Below are 12,149 nucleotides of genomic sequence, written 5' to 3' on the forward strand. Positions count from 1 at the left end.
TAATCCACATACTATTGAGGACTAGGAAATAGAAGATTTCCATTACCCTAGAAAGTTCCCCCACACTCCTTGCTCCTTTGCAGCCAGTGCTTTCCTTCTTACCCACTCAAGCAACCACTGTTCTCTGTTCTATACATAAGTTAGTTTTGTCTGTTCTAGAAAGTGAAGTCGCTCTGTCATGTCCAACTCTTTGTGACCACATGGACTGCAGCCTACCACAGTCCTCTGTCCATGGGATTTTCCAGGCAAGAGTACTGGAGTGGGTGGCCTTTTCCTTCTCCAGGGGAGCTTCCGAACCCAGAGACTGAACCCAGGTCTCACACACTGCAGGCAGATTCTATTCTAGAACTTTATATAAATGAAATCCTACTGAAAGTACTCTTCGTGCCTGGCTTCTTTCTCTCAGCCCAAATATTTCTGTAATTTTTCTGTTTGTTGTGGATATCAATAGTTTCTCATTTTTTTTATTGCTGAGTTGCATTTTGTTGTATGAATCTACCACAAATTTTATATCTGTTATATTTTGATGGACATTTGGGTTGCTTCCAATTTGAGACAATTATGAACAAAGTTGCTGTGCTCATTTTTGTGCAAATTTTTGCAGACATATATTTTGATCTACCTTGAGTAAATGCCTAGAAGTGGCATTGCTATCATAGAGTGTATGTTTATTCCATGAGAAATTACAAAACTGTTTTCCAAAGTGGTTACACCATTTTACAGTTAATCAGAAATATGAGAGCGCTCTACCATCTGCTTGTCCCATATCCTGACCAGCATTTACCACTGCTGCTGCTGCTGCTGCTGCTGCTAAGTCGCTTCAGTCATGTCCAACTCTGCGACCCCATAGATGGCAGCCCACCAGGCTCCCCCGCCCCTGGGATTCTCCAGACAAGAACACTGGAGTGGGTTACCATTCCCTTCTCCAATGCATGAAAGTGAAAAGTGAAAGTGAAGTCGCTCAGTCGTGTCCAACTCTTAGCAACCCCATGGACTGTAGCCCACCAGGCTGCTCCGTCCATGGAATTTTACAGGCAAGAGTACTGGAGTGGGTTGATTTACCATTGACTGTCCTTTAAATTTTAAGCCTTCTAGTGAGTTCTTCTAGTAAGTCAAGTATGGTTTTAATCTGCATTTCACTGATAACTACTGACATTGACCACTTTTTCCAATGCTTATTGACCATTTCAATAGCTTCCTTTGTATTTTTTCACAAATTTTGTATATATTTTATTGAGTTGCCTTTCTAAAATAAACACTAGTTCTTTTCCAGATATACGTGTTGCAAAATCTTTTCTCCCCATCTGCAGCTAAGTCACTTCAGTCATGTCCTACTCTGTGCGACACCATAGAGGGCAGCCCACCAGGCTCCCCCGTCCCTGGGATTCTCCAGGCAAGAACACTGGAGTGGGTTGCCATTTCCTTCTCCAATGCATGAAAGTGAAAAGTGAAAGTGAAGTCACTCAGTTGTGTCCGACTCCTAGCGACCCCACGGACTACAGCCCACCAGGCTCCTCCGTCCATGGGATTTTCCAGGCAAGAGTACTAGAGTGGAGTGCCATTGCCTTCTCCTAACCATCTGTGGGAAAGCCAAAATAAATCTACCTACCCGCTCTAGGGGTACCCAGGTGGCACTAATGGTAAAGTGAAGTGTAAAGTGAAGTCACTCAGTCCTGTCTGACTCTTAGCAACCCCATGGACTGCAGCCCACCAGGCTCCTCGTTCTCCCCATCTAGTTACCAATTATTTTATATTTTTATTAACATGCAGTAAAACTGACTTCTGTTGGTGTACAGTTCTTTAACTATAAAAATATGAATGGATTCATGTAACTACCTTCCCTGGAGAATCCCAGGGACGGGGGAGCCTGGTGGGCTGCCGTCTATGGGGTCGCACAGAGCTGGACACGACTGAAGCGACTTAGCAGCAGCAGCAGCAGCATGTATCTACCACTACAATCAGGAACCAGAACTCCACAGACTCTCTTTCACTGCTGCCTCTTGTGGTCACACGTTCCCCACTCCTAACCTCTAGAAACCACCGATCTATCCTCTATTACTCTAATTTTTGTAAAAAAAGACTGCCATGCAAGTGCTCTTGTACAGTATGTCACCTTTAGAAGCTGACTTCTTTTACTCTGCCTCTCTTTGAGATTCATTGAAGTTTCTGCATGTATCAATAGTTTGCTCCTTTTTATTACCGAGTGACTTTTATTGTACCATTTTTAATGGTGTCTTCTGTAAACAGAAGGTTTTGATTTAGATCAAGTCTAATTTATTGGTTTCAGTCTATGCTGTGTACTGAATGTTTGTACTCTCCTCGCCTTCTGCCATTCATATGTTGAAACTCTAACTCCTAATGTGATTGGTATTGGGGCCTGTGGATGGTAATTAGGGCTAGATGTGGTCATGAGGGTGGGGCCCTCATAATGAAATCAGTGCCCTTATAGAAAAGGAAGAGACAGACACCAGAGCTCTCTCTGTTTTGTTCTCATGTGAGAAGTCAGGGCAAGTCAGGAAGAAGTCTCTCATCAGAACCTCACCACCCTGATCCTGGACTTCCAGCCTCCGGAACTATGAAACATACTAGGCCTCCCCCTCTGTGGTACTTTGTTATGGAAGCCTGAGCTAAAACACTCAGGCTATGGTCTATGTTTTCCATGCCATATCTAAGATATGTTTGACTACCTGAAGGTCAGTAAGATATTCTTTTAAGTTTATTTCTAAGAGCTTCATAGATTTTTATTTTTTATTTATAGCTGAAATCTTCCACAAGTCAATTTTTGTATGTGGTGTCAGATAGGTTTTGAACTTCTTTTTTTTTTTCAGTATGGCTATCCCTTTGTTTACCATCATTTCCTGTTGAATTGTCTTGCAGATTTTGTCAAAACTCAGTTGTGTAAATCAATTTCCAGACTCTGTATTTTGTTCCTCTAATATATGTTCCTATTTGCATCAATACAAAAAGCTTTGATTACTATAGCTTTATAGTCACTCTTAAAATCAGGTAGTGTAAGCATCCAAATTTGTTTTTCTTTAATATTGCATTTTGTTGTTCTAGGCCCTTCAGATTGCTATATAATTTTAAACTTGGCTTGCCAATCAAAAACAAAAGTCTGCTGGAATTTTGCTTTGTATGGCATTGAATCAGTTTTGGGATGTATGCTATCTTAATAGCACTGAATCTTTGAACAATTCATGAACATGGTATATCTCTTTACTGCTTAGGTCTTCTTTAATTTCTCACATTTTCTTACACTTATCTCCTTAAGTATTTTTATTTTATTATGTATAGTATTTTAAAATTTCATTTTCTAATTGTTCCCTGCCAAAATGCAAATAATTTTCCAATATTGACCTATCTCTAGTAACTTTGCTAAAGTAATTACTATTTCTAATTATTTAGAGATTCTTTAGGAGTTTCTACATGTAGACTTTTGTATCTATGAATAATGATAGCTATATTTCTTCCTTTCTGAATTTTGTATCTTTTATTTCTTTTTCTCCTGTTGTACTCACTGCATCTTTCAGTATAATTTTGAATAGATATATTAAGAAATATCCTTTCTTTGGTCTTGATAGTAGGGAGAACTCTTTATCATATTGAAAAATATCCCTTCTACTCTTAGTTGACAAAGAGATTATTTTTGGGATTGTGCATGAAAATTAGCAAATGCATTTTCTGCATTTATTGAGATCATTATATGATATTCTTTTCTTCTTTATTTTGGCAATCCTGGTATATTAGATTAATTTTGAGTATTAAACCAATCTTGCATTTCTTGGGTTATCCACTTAGTAATGATGATGTTCTGTCTCTTTAAATTTGTTTATAGTTTGTTAAGAAGTATTGCATCTGTGTTCGTAAAAAAATGTTAATGATGTCCTTTTAACGTCCTTGTTTGGTTATGGTATTAGCATTAAGATGGGTTCATCAAAAGAACTGCAATGTACTCCCTTCTTTTCTATTTTCTCAAGGAATTTGTGTAAGATTAGTATTTTTTTTATTAAAATTTGATAATATCTACCAGTGAATCCATGTGATACTTGGGTGCTTTTGGTAGAAAGGTTTTAATTACAAAATCAATTTAGCTAACACATAAAAGGCTAATAAACTTTTGCACTTTGTTGTATTAATTTTGGCAATTTGTGTCCTTCAATATATTTTTTAACTCCATCAAAACTGTCAAATTGTATACACAAGATTATTCATAGTACTAGCTTATCTTTTAATATCTGTGTGACATATGTCTGGGGATATCTCCTGCTTCTTCATTTGGAAATTTTTTAATTAATTTTTTAATTGAAAGTTTATGTTTTCTCTCTTACCCATCAAATTTATTAATCTTTTAAATGAAGCTATTTTTTGTTTTATTCATTGCCTTTAATGTTTGTTAATTTCTATTCACTGATACCTACTCATCTCTATTATTTCCTCTTTTATTTATACACATTTATTTTGTTTTTCTCAGATTTTTAAGTTTGAATTTTAGTACTTTCAATTCTAACTGTTAAGGCAACATATTTTTCCTTTAAGTACTGCTTTAGCTGTATCCTATAAAATATTATATGCTGTATTTTCATTATCAATTATTTTTACTCTTATTTGAGGGGAGTACACCCTGTGGCACATGGAATCTTAATTCGAAGACCAGGGGTTGAACTGGTACTCCCTGCAAAGAAAGTGCAGCGTCTTAATCACTGGGCCACCAGGGAAGTTCCTATTATCAATTATTCATAAATATTAGGCAATGTCTATAAGGATTTTTTTCTTTTGACTAATAGGCTATTGAGAAGTATGTATTATATATTCAGGTATGAAAGAATTTTCTTAATTTTTAAATTTATTTCCTTGAAATGAATGAAGACTTGTATTATTGTCCATCTTAAGTTCTACCTTGGTGAATGTTTCTAGTGCACTAGAAAAAAATATGTATTATGAAGTGGTTGGATGTCAACTAGATCAAATTGGTAAATAGTGTTCATCAAATATTCTGGTGTTATCAACTTGCTTTACCAGTTACTAAGAGTAGAGTGTTAAAATCTTTAGCTATTATTGTGGATTTATCTTTGTTTTTCTCTTTGTTTTGCTTTTCTTTGTGTTTGAAAACTTTGATATCTGGTCCATATATTTTCAGAGAAGGCAATGGCACCCCACTCCAGTACTCTTGCCTGGAAAATCCCATGGATGGAGGAGCCTGGTAGGCTGCAGTCCATGGGGTTGCTAAGAGTCGGACATGACTGAGAGACTTCACTTTCACTTTTCACTTTCATGCATTGGAGAGGGAAATGGCAACCCACTCCAGTATTCTTGCCTGGAGAATCCCAGGGACAGGGGAGCCTGGTGGGCTGCCATCTATGGGGTCGCGCAGAGTTGGACACGACTGAAGCAACTTAGCAGCAGCAGCAGCAGCCATATATTTTATATATATACTGCTCTTTTTCTTTATGAATTGCCGCATTTATGTTAATTGAGTAATCTCTTTAACTCTGATAATTTCCTTTTCTTAAAATCTCTGTGTCTGATAGTGATAGAGCCATGCTAGCTTTCTTATGCTTACTGTCAGCATGGTATATATTTCCCCATTCTTTTACTTTTAACCTGTCTCTCTACATTTCAAGTGTTTCTTTTATAATAGCATGTAGATCTTGCTTATTTACTGAGTCTGACAATTGTTTGTTGTTTAGTTGCTCAGTTGTGTCTGACTCTTTGCAACCCCATGGACTATAGCCCACCAGGCTCCTCTGTCCATGAGATTTTCCAGGCAAGAATACTGGTATTGCCTTCCACAGGTGATCTTACTGACCCCAAAGATGAAACTGGAGTCTCCTACATTGGCAGGAGGATTCTTTACCACTGAGCCACCAGGGAAGCCTGATTTTGACAATATCTTCCTTTGATTTGATTAAAATTTGGAACAGCTGAGATGGCTGGAACTTACACGATAGAACTATACTCTAAATAAATTCCAGAGGGTAAAGAGTCTGCCTGCAATACAGGAGACCTGAGTTTGATCCCTGGGTCAGGAAGATCCTCTGGAGATGGGGTATTGTCCACTATTCTTGCCTGGAAAATCTAATAGACGGAGGAGCCTGGAGGGCTATAGTCCATAGTGTTCAGAGTCAGACACAACTGAGCAACTTCACTTTTACTTTCACTTTACAAGACACGATAGATACCAAAGAAAAAATACTTCACAGAGAAGGAGTCCAAATAATTTGCATAGAAGTCTCCTTGAGCTTTTGGATGGATATTAATGACGTGCTCATACATGGTACAACTTTGTAAGACCTCAAAACAAACCAACAAAAAAGCTACAAAAGAGAACGTGAACTGGATGGAGATTTCAGATGACATTCAGCACTGGGAGTCAGGAATTTTGGACAGTCAGGATGGAGAAACATCTGTAAACATTCCAGGAATTTAATTGAAATTCCATAAAGCTCACATCTTTAAAGTAAGATATTTGAACTTCAGAATAAAGATTACACTACTCTCATCCTAACAGATTAAAAGCAACTCATAAGATAATCAAATTGATATTCCAATAAATTAATTATCAACAAATCTCAATACTTTTTAGAGGAAGATGACTCAATATATTCTCACATATATAGCATTCATAATATATAGCACACAGGGGAAAAAATTATATATGCAAAGAAGAAAAATTTGGCTTATAACCAGGGAAAGATAAAGCTTTTTCTATAGAAATAGACCCTAAGATAACACAGTTATTGAATTTAGAAAACAAGACTTTAAAGCAGATGTTATAAAAATGTTTAAGGACTTAAAGAAATCCGGGGATATAATGAGTAAATGGATACAAAACCTTATCAGAGAAATGAAAACTATGAAAAAGAATCAAATAGAAATTTTAGAATAGAAAAACATATTTGAAATGAAAATTTCAGTGGGTGGGATTAACAGCATATTGAACAATCAGAAGAAAATGCAGTAAATTTGAAGACAGGTCAGGAGAAGCTATACCACCTGGGGCACTAAGAAAGAAAAAAATAGTGAATAGAGGTTCAGAGACCTAAGTAATCTACTTATGTGGTTGAATATATGTGTAGATGAGGTATCAGAAGGTGACAAAGACTGAAACAGGGAAAAATATGACAAAAGGTTTCCAAATTTGATGAGCAATGTTCACCCAGAGATTAGAGAAACAACTAATCACAAACGGTAAACACAAAGAAAACTACACCTAGTTACATCGCAATCAAATTGCTGAGAATATTTATTTTAAAAAAAATTCTTAAAAAAATAAATAAAAAATTAAAAAAAATTCTTAAAAGCAGTCAAAGATGAAAGATCTTTTTACATGCAAGAGAACAAAGATATAAATATTGCTAATCTCTCATCAGAAACAATGGAATAATGTATTTTAAATGTCGAAATAAAAGTTAACCAACTTAGACTCCTATATCCAGTGAAAATATTCATGGAAAATGAGGTCAAAGTAAAGGCAACTTCAATAAGCTATTTTACCATACCCCAAAAAATTGGCTGAAGGAAAATTGTAACAAATAGAAACTTAGTCCACATAAAAGAAGGAGAGAGGGAAAAAATGTAAATCTAAAAGACATTTTTCTCCTTTCATAGTTTCTTTATAAGCCATTGGACTCTTTAAGTTAAAAATAACAATGTCCAACATAAATCATAGCAACATTTCATGGATCAATCTTCCAAGGCAATAGCAATAAAAGCAAAAATACACAAATGAGACCTAATCAAACTTAGAAGTTTTGCACAGCAAAGGAAACCATAGGCAAAATGAAAAGACAGCCTACACACTGGGGGAAAATATTTGCGAATGAAACAACCAAAAAGGAATTCATTTTCAAAACATGCAAGGAGCTCATAGACTCAATAACAAAAAGCAACAAAGAGCCCAGTCAAAAAATGGGCAGAAAACCTAAACTGATTTCTCCAAAGAAGACATACAGATGGACAATAGGCATATGAAAAGATGCTCAACTTTGCTAATTAGTAGAGAAATGCAAACCAAAACTACAAAAAGGTATCACCTCACACCTGTCAGAATGGCTGCTATTTAAAAGTCTGCAAATAATAAATGCTGGAGAGGATGTGGAGGAAAGAGAACCCTCCTACACTGATGGTGGGAATGTAAGTTGGTACAGCCACTATGGAAAACATTATGGAGGTTCCTTAGAAAACTGAAAATAGAGTTACCATCTGTTCCAGCAATCCTACTCATGAGCATATATCTGGAGAAAAGTCTAATTCATAAAGATGCATGGATACCAAGGTTCATAGCAGCAGTATTTACCATAGTCAAACATGGAAGCAACCTAAATGTTTGTAAACAGATGAATGGATAAAGAAGATGTGGTATACAAATACAATGAAATACTACTCAGCCATAAAAAAGAATCAAATAATGCCATTTCTAATCATGTGAATGGACCTAGACATTATTATACTAAGTGAAATAAGTCAAAAAGAGAAAGACAAATGTATATCATTTGTATGTGGGATTTAAAATATGATACAAATTAACTTATTTACAAAACAAACTCATAGACATAGAAACAAATATAATTACCAAAGGGAAAGTGAGGAGAGGAATAAATTAGGGGTTTGGGATATATATATATATATATCTATATCTACTATATATAGATATATATCTACTATATATAGTAGATAAACAGCAAGGTCTTGCAATATAGAACAGGAAACTCTATTCAATATTTTATAATAAACCATAATGGAAAAGGAAAGAAAAGAAACCATAATGGAAAAAAATGAAAGAATATGAAAAAATATTTATATATATATACATATATTACTGAATCACTTTGCTGTATACCAGAAACTAACACAACATTATAAATCAACTATTTTTTAAAATGAACTGTTTTGGGTTTATAACATACAAAAGTGAAATATATGATAACCCTCACACACAAAAAGAGAGGTGAATAGAAGTATATTACTGGAAAGTTCTTCATTATATGTAAAGCAAACTAATATTAATTCAAGGAAGAATGTGATAAGCTAAGAATGCATAATATCCTTTGACTAATCTCTAAATAATAAACCAGAGAAATATAGCTTAAAAGCCAATAGAGGAGATAAAATAAATACCGTATACTCAAACCAAGAGAGAAAATGGACAAACAGCAAATGGCACATATAGAAAAAGAAAAATGATTAATACTCCCAAAGTGTGGCCTGACTGTAGATCTCAGCTACATCCCTGTTATGTTTACAAAGTATAAGTACTTCCCCCTGCAGAAAATGGTTAAACGCGGTGCTCACCGCCAGTGTGTGAAAACAGATGCTTCATACATTTCCTTCAGTTTTACAGTTATTTCTGGTGGGAAAGCTAAGTCCCCTGCACTTGATTCCATCATGGTCAGGCCTGAATGCTAATCCATGTGATCTCGTAGTTATTACAGTTCTTCCTAATTCTTCCTCACTTTGTTAATAAATATTTTATTCATGAAAAAATAAAGCATTTTTGTATTAAAGTTATGTAGGAGTGTCCTATATTTCAGAAATAAAGTGTATTTCTAAAGATAGTGGGTTGGGCAAAACATTCATTTGGGTTTTTCTGTTACATCTTATGGATAAACATGAACAAACTTATTGGCCAACCCAATATGCATGATTATAAATATTTAAGATAAATAGATTGTATATGTGCTGTGCCATTCGTAGCTGCTCAGTTGAGTCTGACTCTTTGCCACCCCATGCACAGTAAGTAGCCCACCAGGCTGGAGTGGGTTGCCATGCCCTCCTCCATATATTGTATATAAGTAGATACAAATATAATCATAGATAATATGTTATGGAAATATAATCTATTTATTCTTATCATCCAACATTGGTTTTGGCACCAACTTAATTCATTTTCATTACTGCATAGTATTCCACCATCCATATGTGCAACATTCTGTTTATCCATTTTTCTGTCAACAGAGACCAAGCCAACTCTTCACGGATATAAATAACCCTGCAGTGAAAATCAGAGACATATGAGTTTGGTACACTGTCCTCAATTGTGTTAAAGGTTGACATAATCGTCCTTAGGCATTTGATGAAAATAAAGTAGAGAAAGCAAAGTCAGCAAGATAAGTTGGCAATTGGATTTTGAAAATCTACACTTTAATAGAAAAACATTTTTATAAGTAATAGATAAGCTATAACCCAAAGAAATAGACTACATGGCTGGAACTTCTTGTCTTAAGTCTAATTTTCTGTAATGAGAGCTTAACATCTGTGGATAAATTGGGCAGGAGGTAACATGGGCCACAGCGTGAGTTCACTACTATCTTCTACCTGTTAGATTTTGGCAGGAGAATCAAGTACAGGGTGTGGCCCTCTCTTACTCTAGCCCATCCTGGCCAGCCTCTCCCTCTCATGGACATCTTCTTCCTTCTCAGGATGGCCATGGTCAAAGTTTTTGTTTTATCTTGTTTTTGTTTTTAAGTTGGAAATTAATTCTCTTAAACCAAATTATAATATTAAATTTTAGAAAGCACCAAGATCCATTTTTAATGGAAAAAAATCTAATACTACTTTTTCTATGTATAAAAACCAAAATGATCTGTGATCAAAAAAAAGAAAAAAAAGGAAAAATCTGGTCCCATCACTTCATGGGAACTAGATGGGGAAACAGTGGAAACAGTGTCAGACTTTAATTTTTTGGGCTCCAAAATCACTGCAGATGGTGATTGCAACCATGAAATTAAAAGACACTTACTCCTTGGAAGAGAAGTTATGACCAACCTAGATAGCATATTCAAAAGCAGAGACATTACTTTGCCAACAAAGGTCCATCTAGTCAAGGCTATGGTTTTTCCAGTGGTCATGTATGGATATGAGAGTTGGACTGTGAAGAAAGCTGAGCGCCGAAGAATTGATGCTTTTGAACTGTGGTGTTGAAGACTCTTGAGAGTCCCTTGGACTGCAAGGAGATCCATCCAGTCCATTCTGAAGGAGATCAGCCCTGGGATTTCTTTGGAAGGAATGATGCTAAAGCTGAAACTCCAGTACTTTGGCCACCTCATGCAAAGAGTTGACTCATTGGAAAAGACTCTGATGCTGGGAGGGATTGGGGGCAGGAGGAGAAGGGGACGACAGAGGATGAGATGGCTGGATGACGTCACCGACTCGATGGATGTGAGTTTAAGTGAACTCTGGGAGATGATCATGGACAGGGAGGCCTGGCGTGCTGTGATTCATGGGGTTGCAAAGAGTTGGACACAACTGAGAGACTGAACTGAAATGAGGACATTTTACAAGCAAAATTTACAAAAAAATAATTTTAAATGAGTAATGGCAATATCATAATATATAGGTAAATAGATGAAAGATGGGTAGATAGAAAATTAATAGATAAGTAGTAGTAAAAAGGAACATTCAGTTCAGTTCAGTTGCTCAGTCGTGTCCGACTCTTTGCGACCCCATGAATCGCAGCACGCCAGGCCTCCCTGTCCATCACCAACTCCCGGAGTTCACTCAAACTCACGTCCATCAAGTCGGTGACGCCATCCAGCCATCTCATCCTCTGTCGTCCCCTTCTCCTCCTGCCCTCAATCCCTCCCAGCATCAGAGTCTTTTCCAATGAGTCAACTCTTCGCATGGGGTGGCCAAAGTACTGGAGTTGCAGCTTTAGCATCATTCCTTCCAAAGAACACCCAGGGTTGATCTCCTTCAGAATGGACTGGATGGATCTCCTTGCAGTCCAAGGGACTCTCAAGAGTCTTCTCCAACACCACAGTTCAAAAGCATCAATTCTTCGGCACTCAGCTTTCTTCACAGTCCAAATCTCACATCCATACATGACCACAGGGAAAACCATAGCCTTGACCAAGTGGACTTTTGTTGGCAAAGTAATGTCTCTGCTTTTGAATATGCTATCTAGGTTGGTCATAACTTTCCTTCCAAGGAGTAAGCATCTTTTAATTTCGTGGCTGCAGTCACTATCTGCAGTGACCATCTTCCACTTTAATTTTACTCTATTTTCTGTTCATGACTTTTTTCAACATTTTTCCATTAAAAAATCCTACTCCTCTGCATTCACTAGCCAAATAGGATTTGTTTATTTGTGCATACCATGATTTTTCATTGACTCAATCATTACTGGACTTGTAGATAAATTCCATTTTTTC

The sequence above is a fragment of the Bubalus bubalis genome, chromosome 18 (assembly GCF_019923935.1).
Source record: "Bubalus bubalis isolate 160015118507 breed Murrah chromosome 18, NDDB_SH_1, whole genome shotgun sequence".
Classification (NCBI taxonomy): Eukaryota; Metazoa; Chordata; class Mammalia; order Artiodactyla; family Bovidae; genus Bubalus; species Bubalus bubalis.